This window comes from Antechinus flavipes, chromosome 2 (genome assembly GCF_016432865.1).
Source record: "Antechinus flavipes isolate AdamAnt ecotype Samford, QLD, Australia chromosome 2, AdamAnt_v2, whole genome shotgun sequence".
Lineage (NCBI taxonomy): Eukaryota > Metazoa > Chordata > Mammalia > Dasyuromorphia > Dasyuridae > Antechinus > Antechinus flavipes.
This window is the reverse complement of record NC_067399.1, coordinates 117,161,317-117,173,176: the sequence shown is the minus strand read 5'-3', so window position 1 is coordinate 117,173,176 and position 11,860 is coordinate 117,161,317. Positions and strand designations below refer to the sequence as shown.

Here is an 11,860-nt window from a genome sequence, read left to right as displayed (position 1 = left end):
TTTATTTCCCTGTCCTTGCCCACCATTTTATTCTGTACTCTGAATGGATTTGTGGCCAAGACATGTACCTCAACCCTTCTTCATCCTCACCTCTAACAGTGTTAGAACTAAGGTTCATTCTACCTTTCTTCAAGTGTGTTAAGATACTCTCCTATATCTCTTATCATTATTCTTGTAATTTTCCAGGCCAAAGGATCCCTCCCAGACCACGATTCTCCTGTTTATCACCCCCATTAAAGTAAGCTCCTTGAAGACAATAGATTATTTTGTTTTAGTACTTATAACCCTGTATCGTCTTTGGCCCATAGGAAAACTGTTCAAGTGATTTTCTGCTATTATTTCTCCCATAAGAGAAACTGATTCAGTTGTAGGGAAATTTGAAATCTAGCTACAAAATATTAATTCATTCTTTTCCCCTTTCTTCATCATGATGCCTGAAATTTTCTTTAATCTTTTATCCCTGTAGGTTTGTTTGTTTATTGCTCTGCTCATTTATTTATTCTAAACAATAGTCTATAAACATGGGAAAATTTATTTCATTCCATGCGTTTGTTTCTTTGTTTTTGTGTGCAAGTCAAATTGTTTACTCATCTCAATTATTTTTTTTTCCAGGAATGTCTCAAATATCTTTACTTTAGTGCAGTCCTTTTTATGTTGAATAAATTTAGTTTTATAAGATAAGCTAATGTGATAGTTATAGCTTAAGTTCTTTGGCTTTCTGAATTATCATATTTCATTCCCCCTTGATTTTCATGGTTGCAGAATAAAACTGAGATATTCAAAATGGTATGATGCTAAAATCCTTTTCATGGACGTTTGCAACAATTGTTATATGACCTTGAAATTTTGAAATTTAATTACTACATGACTTGGAGTTTGAAATGTGTTGGTTTTTCTCTAGTGATGAGCTATGGATCTGCTCCGTTCAGAAAGTTGGATTTGTGAATTAAAAGTCATGGGAATTTGTTGAATAAATGAATGTTACTCATTGGTCTTTTGAAGATCCATTTACAGATATTATTTAGGAAAAGGTATAGAAACTGTCAGAATGTTCAGGCAAGCCCTAGAAAAAGCATTTGAATTGGAATACAATTCATCAAGTTCAAAACTCACCTCTATCAATTACTAGTTATACTATAGTAAGTAAGTCACTTTTCACCTGTCTCTGCAATATAAGTGACATAGATTAGATAGCTGTGGAAGTTGTGCCAGAGGAGAGATTACTCTCAAGAAAGGGATGGTCTACAGAATTAACTGTTTCATAGTAGTCAAACAATTAAAAATGAGAAAAATCTATAATATTTAGGAATTGGGTAGGGGTAGCTGAAAGGCTCATGGATAGAGTGATGGGCCTGAACTCAAGAAGACCTGAGTTCAAATCTGGCTTGAGTCACTTACCTTCTATGTGACCCTGGGACAGCATTTCTGTTTGCTTTTATCTACTGCAGAAGGGAATGGCAAACCACTTCAATATGTTTGCTAGAAAATTTTCAATAGACAATACAGTTCACAGAATCATGAAGAGTAGAATGTAACTGAACAACAAACTTAATAATTAAGAAAGTATTGGTGCCCTCTATGAGAGCAATTCCAATCAAGTGATGGAGTTGGAGTAAATACTGCAAGGTATTGAAGTCTGAATAAGTGATGAGAAAATAGAAGCAACCAAGTTGTAGATTACTCTTTCTAAGAATTTCCTAATGTAGAGGAGAAAGGCTATAAGATGATAATGGTTATAGAAAATTTTGTTTCTTCTAAGAATAGAAATATTTTTTAACTTAATTTTCTCATCTTTATTTTTTTTTAATTTTAATATCTTTTTATTGATAGAATGCATGCCAGGGTAGTTTTTTTACAGCATTATCCCTTGCACTCACTTCTGTTCTGATTTTTCCCCTCCCTCCCTCCACCCTCTCCCCCAGATGGCAAGCAGTCCTTTACATGTTGAATAGGTTACAGTATATCCTGGATACAATATATTTGTGCAGAACCGGACAGCTTTCTTGTTGTACAGGGAGAATTGAATTCAGAAGGTATAAATAACCCGGGAAGAAAAACAAAAATGCAAGCAGTTTATATTCATTTCCCAGTGTTCTTTCTCTGGGTGTAGCTGCTTCTGTCCATCTTTGATCAATTAAGGCTCTCTTTATCGAAGAGATCCACTTCCATCAGAATACATCCTCAAACAGTATCGTTGTTGAGGTATATAATGATCTCCTGGTTCTGCTCATTTCACTCAGCATCAGTTCATGTAAGTCTCGCCAGTCCTCTCTGTATTCATCCTGCTGGTCATTCCTTACAGAACAATAATATTCCATAACATTCATATACCACAATTTACTCAACCATTCTCCAATTGATGGACATCCTTTCATTAAGAATAGAAATATTAAAAGCATTTTTGTAGATAGCATGAAAAGTCAAAAGATTGATTTATCTTGAAGATATATATATATATATGTAAAGATATATATATATATATGTAAAGATATATATATATATATATATATATATATATATATATATATAAAGATTTATCTTAAAGGTAAAAGAAAAAGAGAAAATAAACAAAACAAGTTCCCATAAAAGATGAAATGGGATGGGATCAAGGTAATAAGAGAAATAGCCAAGGTGTTCAAGAAAAATGATGAAGAAAAAATATGTTTTAAGTTATGGAAGAGGACATCTAAGCAATCTGACTCAAATCTTATCTCTCTCCAATTTGTCATTGTACTATGTTTAGATTGCCTACCAATCTTTACAATGACATTCAAATCCTATCACAATCTTGTTCCATCTTACTTCTCCAGATTTATACATTGCTTTCCTTGATATAGAAGTCTATATGTGTTTATGTAAGACAAAGTGAACTACCAAATATTGCTTGATTTTCTCTTTGAGCAAAAGTTCTCCATATCCTTCTCTACCAATCATCCCTATTTCTGCAAACTTTATGCCTATAAATACTTTCAGTGTGCAGTTCATATGCCATGCTACCTATATTTTTTTCTCTTATGTCCTCAGCTGGAATGCTCTTTTCTTATCAATTCCTATAGCACTTTATTTATATCTTTAATATATAAATTTCACTCAAACTGTATTATAGTTATTTGTAATAATGATCAATATCACGTACCAAATGGTATCTTCCCTGAGGACAGAGTTCCTAGGTCTTAATATATTTCTAAGCATTTCTAAATACAGAATCCTGAACAAGGTAAACACTTGATAATTTTAAAATCAAAATTTAAATATCATTTAGGAAGATCAAAAACTCTTTTAGACTCTATCATCATACTATCTCAGTCATATGAGTAGTTGCCAATGTTGTGACAAGACCTATGGAGTTGGAGTCAAAAAGCATGAGTTGACTTCTTCCCCATGTGGACCCAAAAAGTAACTGAATATCTCTAAATGTATATTTTTTCATCTATAGAATGAGATGGAGAGAATAATGATATTCAGGTACAGTTTCAGAGATAAATATATTCTTTGATGAAATTTAAATTGACCATTTCTGGGAAAAAAAGATAAGCAAAGTACATTGTTACAGGACACAATTTGCCTTAATAAGTGCCTAGGATACAGATTAAAAACTGGAAAAATCTACCTCCATGTCCACTTGAATAACAATTAATTCATAGAGAAAAATGTATGCAAATTAATTAAGAAAGTAAATAACACATCCCCTGCGAGTAGCAGGTAGAGATAATGGGAAATCCAACATTACTTATGTGGGGATGATAAATATATAGTTCTCACATTTATAATCTCTGAAAGACAGCAAAAACCAGGGTAGGGGGGTTGTTTTGTTTTGTTTGTTGTTATTACTGTTTTTGTTTTTATTATTGTTATCTCTTTGGTTTTCAATGGTCTTTTCATGTTCCCAAAGGAACATACTAGTACCCGGCCTCCTAGAAAGAGAAGAAGTTGTGCTGGAGAAGAACGTCTTACTTTTGTATCTAAGATGGGTACTAATTATTGTAATCCTTAAATTGGGAAAATGACCAGAATCCAAACTGAATTATCACCCAATCTTCTTAATAAATGTGGACTGTAGGATCTTGGCAAAGGTGCTGGCTAATAGTCTGGAACATTTATTCCCAGCCCAAATCTATCCCAATCAGGTAGATTTATTTGAAAAAGATAGCCATACAATAATGGGAAACAATTATTAAATGCAGTGCAATGAACTTTCCGAGAAAGGGAAGAAGCTATGGTAGTCATTCATTACCTTTCTCTGAAAAGGCTTTTGATCAAGTGGCCTAGATACATCTCCCTACTACATTCACCAATAATTTGGAGTGAAAACAAATTATTTAATTGAAATCCTCATCAGGCAAATCCTTTTTCTCCCTTTATTTCAATCAAATATTTACAAAGTCTTTTGTCATGGATTTTTATTCATCTCTATCTCCTCATAATCAGTGATATTTCAGAGAATTTTTTTCCTTTAAATCTCCAACATCAGCTTAAATAGAGAAGTTGGTAGGAGAGAGAATCCCAAAATCTTCACCTATTTTCTAGCAGCCTTCCATAGTTACAGGAGGAGGGGGAATTAAAATACAATCTTTATTTCAGGTTTTCATATGACCCAGTTTTGGCTTGTGCAATTCTTTTAATATCATATAACTTTCCCTCCCCAAAACCTTTCTCTAGCTTACATACATAAGCAAAACTTTATTGCATGTACTGGGGATCTTAAGATATATTTATTTCATGTTTTATTACTATATTAACTTTTCTCATATTACCCTAGCTGTCTTTATAGAGGCTTCTGTAATTGTTCTTTAATCTCTGTTATTTGTGTAATTTCCTCCTTTCTCTGTTCTTCCTGTCAATATTTTTCCATAAGTGTTATTCCCAATTCCACAGGTAGAAGCTGTGCCTTAAATTGCTTTGTATTGTCTCAGCTTCTAACTACCTTCTTTATGTCTTTTTTTTTAGCCTCTCCCACAAATCCCTGATTTCCTGGAAGGGAAGAAAATATTTTTGGTCCTTTAATTATATGTCTTACTATCACCTTTGTCTCTTTTTATGCTACAGAAAATTAATTCATTCTGTCTCTCCTCCCCTTACAAAATTTTCCTGCCTTGTCTCTTCAAAATCAAGTGCAACTCCTAGATCATCAAAGTGCTGAAATAATAATAACTTGCATCTATAGAATGCTTTATAATTTTTCAAAAGCTTTCACATATATTATCTTACTTGATCCTCACAACAATCCTGCAAGGTTCCTATATCTTTCTGAATTTATGTTCTATGATACAAAAATCTTTCTTTAGTGTATTGCTCTCCTTGCTTAACAATGAATCATCTAGTCTAGGCATGTATTTTAAAATGGGAAGCTTTCGGTTATAACTTTTCATCCATTTTTTTTTGCATTAAGCACATGCTTATTTGTAAGTTTAGGGAGAAGTGTTTTTCCATTTGCCTGTGATAACCCTATTTTTCTCCTCCTACTTATCTTGTCCACCTTAATCTGCTACCTTCAACAATCCCAGAAGAGTGGAATGAAGAGTTGAATAGTGTTTTTGCAAGTTGCAACACAAATTAATTACAATGGTCAAAGAATTCATCAGCTCTGACGAATAAACCTCTAATACTTAAATTTTTCAGTAGACACATGGTCTGTTACTGAGACTATTTTCTAAACCTTTCTAGTTTGCTAGAGCCTACCTAAGTTTGTTCTCCATAATTAAAAATCCAGGTTAATTTCCATGCCAAGATGAGACAACAGAAAGGATTTAAATCACCACATTGGGTAATTTATCCTGTGTCTAAAAAGATAAGAAGATGCTATTAAACCACAATCACTATTATTAAAAGGAATACTAATAATATAAAATAATAATAATAATGCACATAGCATCCTGTTATAATAATTAATTCATGTGAAGTCTTAGAAGCAATTTAATACATACTCAATTCCACATAGTTCTCTCATCTGCCAAATTTGAGACTTTATATTGGATACAGAGTTAGGAGTATAATGACATTTGCTCTGAGCCTCAAATTAGGAAAATCCCTAACTTTTAGACAGATACTTGGCTTTTTGCCTTAATTTATATTATGTCTATCTCTAGTTAACCCATGGCCTTTTTGTGGTTGGTGAAAATTCAGTTTTAGAAACAGTAGGTCAAAGGAACAGCATAGAATATTAATGTCTTTTAATAAATAGATACTGGATAAATAGATACTGGAAAATTGGTGAGAAGACAGATATTTTCTAGTAACTTCCCTCAGTCCTTTAGGAGGTAGATGTAATTTTGGGACATCAGTGTATCTTCTGCTCTGCTATTAGGAATCTGATCTTTCTTTATATCTTCCTTCTTCATGGCAGCTCATTCTTGTCCTTTTCTCCTTTTGCTTGCTGATCCTGAGTTTTCACTTCTTCCCCGCTCACCTCTGTAAATCCCCATTGCTTCTCTCCCAGCAGCCCTTCAGGTATCTATTTCGAGTTTCTATCCCTCACTTTGGTACTGATTTGCTTTTTTATAGACAATTCATGTGAACTGATCAGATTTCCTCAGATAACGTGAACATTTTTTTTTAAATAGCTTTCCAGACTTCACTGATTCAGACACATTGATGGATGTATTCCTAATAATTTTGCAAGAGATTGCTTACATTTTCTAGATAAAAAGGTCCAGGTCAATTTAGGAGGAGGAGAAGAGCAGGAGCCATGTTTTATTAATCTTTGTATTTTCCTGTTTTGCAAAATATAGCACCAATTCATGTCCTTTCTCAACAATGTTGATGATGCATCACAAACTCCACAATATCATCATAGCACTAGCTGTTACCTTTTTTCATTTAATTGACCCATGTTTAATAGAATGATAAGATAACATTATCTTAGAACCCTGACTTTGAAGTTGAAAGAATGCATCTTTAAGTGCTTGTGAGGACTGAATGAACCTTCTGACTCCATCTTGTAACTCATTTCTGGATCTAGCTCAGTTCCCTTTCTATTTAATTATTGGTCTAGTCTGATGATTGTCTTTTGAGAAAACCATTCAATTGTGGGCATCATGAAAAACTTTATTGTATTATTTGAACTTAGTCCTTTGTGTTTGGGGAGTTATATCACCTCTTCAAAGATTGATGTGAGAAATTTGCTCAAAATCATTAATCTCAAGCAACCTATATGTTTTAACTCAAAAGTGGTCCCATAGTGGGTCAACCAGTAACTCATTCCTTGTTTCTTTGTTTTAATATAGTCACTTGAGGGGGGCAGGGATGATGGTGATAGCAGAATTATTTTTCAGATTTCAAGGAATTACACCTCTTTGCTCTATCTTGGAAAGTCACACATCTTTCCTATAATTAGAAACTAGATTACCGAATCTTGTATACTGGTCAATATCCTTTATTGTTTTGTTTTTTTTTTAATGCATAAAAATTTCTTTCCTTCTCTATTTGGGACCCAGTACTTAGCTGAGGGGACCTGGTCCAGGCAGGTGATACAATTACATGCCCTGTAAAAAAAAAAAAATCCATGAATACAGAAGCTTGAACCTTTGTTTCCTCCATCATTTCAATCAATACACATGTAGCATTGTTCTCTGTTTTGAAAAATCACTTGATTCTCTAGGCCTCTAGTTCATCTCCAAAAGTGATTTTTGGAGTCCTTTAAAGGACTTTTGTGTCCCTTCTAATTCTAAAAATCTATGATTCAAAGATGGTACATTCCAACCTCCCCTTGTTGTTTCATATTTACATTTATTTACATTTTTACATTTATTTAACTGTAGATTTAGATCTAAATCAACTTTCTCATTTTAACAATTAAGAAAACTAAGGTTCAAGTGATTAGCCAAAGAACATACAGCTTTTCAGCAGCAACAGTACTACCTCATAGTGATAGCCCAACTTTTAATCTAGTACTTCTGCCACTAAGACATGTTGCCTTTAAACCAGACAAGTACCATTACACCTTCTGCATTGTGGACAATATTTAAACAACATTGGGAGAAGTCCCATCTGCTATATTTTTTCACTGTCCAAGAAAGAGTAAATATCCATATTTCAGCAAAGGAACAACAAATTATAACATCAGGCTTTAATCATGAACATGTTGTCTCTAGCAGCTATTTCATTTCTAAAATCCCTTTATCCTTGGCTGCCTAAACATTTAAAGCTAACTCAAAAACATCTCATTTTTTTCTTCCAGATATCCCTTCCAAAATAAATAATGAGTTGCCTTTATATTAAAGTCAATCTCACACTCTTTCATCTTTGGTACTGTTTTTTTTTTTTTAAAGATAAGATTACATCCAAAAAGTCAAATGAATGCCTTCATTTCAAATAGTTTATATGTAATTGTTTTCCAGAGTGTGTTGGAGCTAGCTCATAGCAGTTCACAAGAGCTGATTGTTAAATTGTGAGCTTATATACTTTGGAAATCAACAAACACTATAAATCAGAACTTGAATTATTGTTTTGTTGATTATTCTGTTTAGGAAGATGATATAGAAAATGCTAATAATTGATTAAACTTAAAAGAGCAGAAAATTTTTGAACAGTTGTTGTTAGTCATCATAACACTATTTTTGTTTTGATATTGTTTCTTCCATTTGAATGTGAGTTCTCTGAGACCAGGAATTGGATTTCTTTGTATTCCCAAAGCAGAGCACAGTACCGGACATATAGAAGGCACCAAACAAATGCTTATTGGCTTACTGGTTTCATGATAAAGTCTTATGTGAGATACTTACTAAATAATATTTACAACACTTGGAATTTATTTGATAATACTCATAGCTAACATTTTAAGAGTGCAGAGAACCTTATAAACATTATCTCATTGGAAACTTAAAATAATCCTAAAGGAATTATTGCCCCTATTTTATAGATAATGTATTTTTATTGAAATCATCTGCTCATTGGTTTCCTTGTTTTATCTCTCTCTGTTTCCAATCTATCCTCTATAAAGTCACCAAAGTGATTTTTCTAAAGCATATTCTGTTCATGTCACTCAACAAACTCCATTTAGTACATAATAGAATATAATTTCCTGTTTGTCATTTAAATTCTATTAACAGCCTATATTCAATTTACCTTTTAATCTTCTTAACCCTTACTCTCTTCTCATACTCTACAATCCAGCCAAACTGACCAAACTGTTCTAAGATAATGTTATCTTATCATTCTATTAAACATGGGTCAATTAAATGAAAAAGGTAACAGCTAGTGCTATGATGATATTGTGGAGTTTGTGATGCATCATCAACATTGTTGAGAAAGGACATGAACTGGTACTATATTTTGCAAAACAGGAAAATACAAAGATTAATAAAATAGACACCACTTCATTTTCCATCTTCTCAAGAGCATTTTTCTCTTCATCTCTGCCTCTTAGAATTCATAATTTGCTTTGTTATTTCCTAGGGGTTACTCCTTAACTGAGCATTCACATTTATAAATTGGATCTCTCATTATGACTATTACTTTTCAGAATTCTAAGGGATAACCCTGAGAAGTAATATTTGCTGCAGCATAATTCTTGAGTCCACATCAGTGAGCTTCCCATTAATAATCAGGTAGTACTCATAACTAACTTTGAGATAAAATGTATTTACTATTCAGGTGTGAAGACAGTTGGTACAAACATTCCCCCCTAAAATGTATTAGATACATATTATGTGTGTATATGTGTGTGTGTGTATATGTATGAAATACATGATTATAATTAACTTTAACCTACATTTATTTCCTCATCTGCTTCTAATCTCACATATAGCTATATTTTGTCAGGATATTTGAATAGAAACCATGCTACTTATTACTTATGACATATGTAAGAGCAATGAAAGTGAGGAAATTACTGAAATAAATAAAGGCATGAAATAATTGTTGGAAAGGACAACTTTCAGAGTGAAGATAATGGAGACAGATAATACTATGACTAGTTCACTTTTAAGTAGAGCTAAAGAGTTTTTTTATCACAAAAGCACTAAAATGTAAGTATTAGCATACTTATATAAATGAGGAATCTTACACCTTTATGAATTATGTTACATCATCCATGCTCACAGAACTAGCCCTTATCAGAGTGAAGATATGAACATGGATCATCTGACTCCTTGTCCACTTCTCTTATGTTAGAGAATAGTAGTGGTATATTTTAGGAACTAGAGACTATACAAAGGAAGAAAATGTTTTCTTATAAAATCATTACTAGCAAGGGGCAAATATAAAGAAAGAAGGCAATAGTGTGGTAGAAATACTCAGGAGAGTAGAGTAGATTTTAATTTTTTTTAGGAAGAAACTTGTTCTACTTGTGCCCAGATGGTAAGAAAAAGGCAGAAGTTAAAAAGGAGAAATTTTAGAATTGAAGTAAGGAAATCTACTTAGTGAATAGAGTTATTAAAAATACAATGAATGGATATGAGAGGTAATGGCTTCCCCTTTGGTAGGAATCTTCCAACAAACTATATTTTAAAGAGAAGTCTTTTTTTCAAAAATGAATTGGACTAGGTGGCCACTGAAATGCTTTTTTAGACCCAATATCATGTAATTCAGTAAGAAGGAAGAGACCATAATAAAGGAAGAGAATCAAACAGCCAAAAACTATTTATTAAGTAGTTACTATGAACAAAGCATAGCATTAAGGATACACATACAAAGGATGAAATGATGTTTATTCACATGAAGTTTACAATGTAATAGGAGTGAGCTGTGTATGTGTGTGTGTATGTGTGTGTGTGTGTGTGTGTGTGCATGTATGTATTTATGTATGGTAGCTACTTCAGTGGTCCCCATTCAGGTGACCACAAAAGAGAAATTTGATGGGCCCTTTGTATCTCCCAAATTCACCAAGTCCCTTGGACTGCTCTATTTTAGGATATTCTGGGATTAGGAAAGAATAAGTACAAAGATATTAAGGTATCTATGTCCTCACAACTACTATGATTGGGTGAGAGGAAGGGCTCTTATTAGTTCTCAGGGAGACAGTTCATATTTAACTTGCTTCCTTCTAGCCACAAAAGAAAGAGAATGATATAGGAGTGGGAGTGTATGCTCACTCATTCTCTGGCCCTATAATTCCTCAGTCATATATTCTCCTGCCTCTGCAGCCAATTAGAGTGTTTGTTTTGTTATAGTAAGAGTTCCTCAGGCATGCATCAATAAAAAGGCTCCTCCAAGTTTCCACATAGTCCCCTAAAGTAAAACTGGGTAAAAGATATGTGTTAATGCATCAAAGACTCCTCCCACCTGCCCATTATAGCCCTGAAGTTTAGTTTATCCCTAATATATTTTAAAGTTCAAATCGAGCTTTACATTTTACTCGAATACTTTTCTAAGAACTGCCTATTGCTCCCCATAGCTGCTAGCCCTTTATTGTATTTGTTTTTCATATTTTATATTCTTGGCCAATATATATATATATGTATATTATATATAATTTACATATAGTGATTAATAAATTTGTTAAGTATCTATGATGTGCTAAGCATTGAGGACTCAAAGACAGAGATAAAAAAAGTCCCTGTGCTAGAAATGTTTACATTCTTTGAGGTGGGGATCAACATGTATTTAATTATTGATAAATAGGCAGATAGGTATATAGATATAGATATATACACACTTATTTATACACATATATATTTAAATTTTTTGATATAATTATGTATTATATAGAGCTGAATATGTAATTAATAAACCATATGTCACATATAATTATATAATCTTGTATTTATAGCAGATGCTGATTTCTACTTTCATAGAATGTATATATATATACATGATTATAATTCTTATAATTACATATGCATAATATAATATATTTTACATATATATGAATATATGTTGATGCTAACCCTCAACAAACATATAATTATAAGTAGAATATAAT

The 11,860-nt window shown here is 32.6% G+C and overlaps 1 long non-coding RNA gene across 1 annotated transcript in view; it reads right to left on the bottom strand.

The window, feature by feature from the left end:
* Positions 1–7,351: 7,351 nt before the first annotated feature.
* LOC127548151 (uncharacterized) overlaps positions 7,352–11,860 on the bottom strand; it is a 160,569-nt gene continuing 156,060 nt past the window's right edge. Inside the window, exon 3 of the long non-coding RNA XR_007950327.1 lies at positions 7,352–7,481. This is a non-coding gene — a long non-coding RNA (uncharacterized LOC127548151). The remainder of the gene's footprint in view (positions 7,482–11,860) is intronic.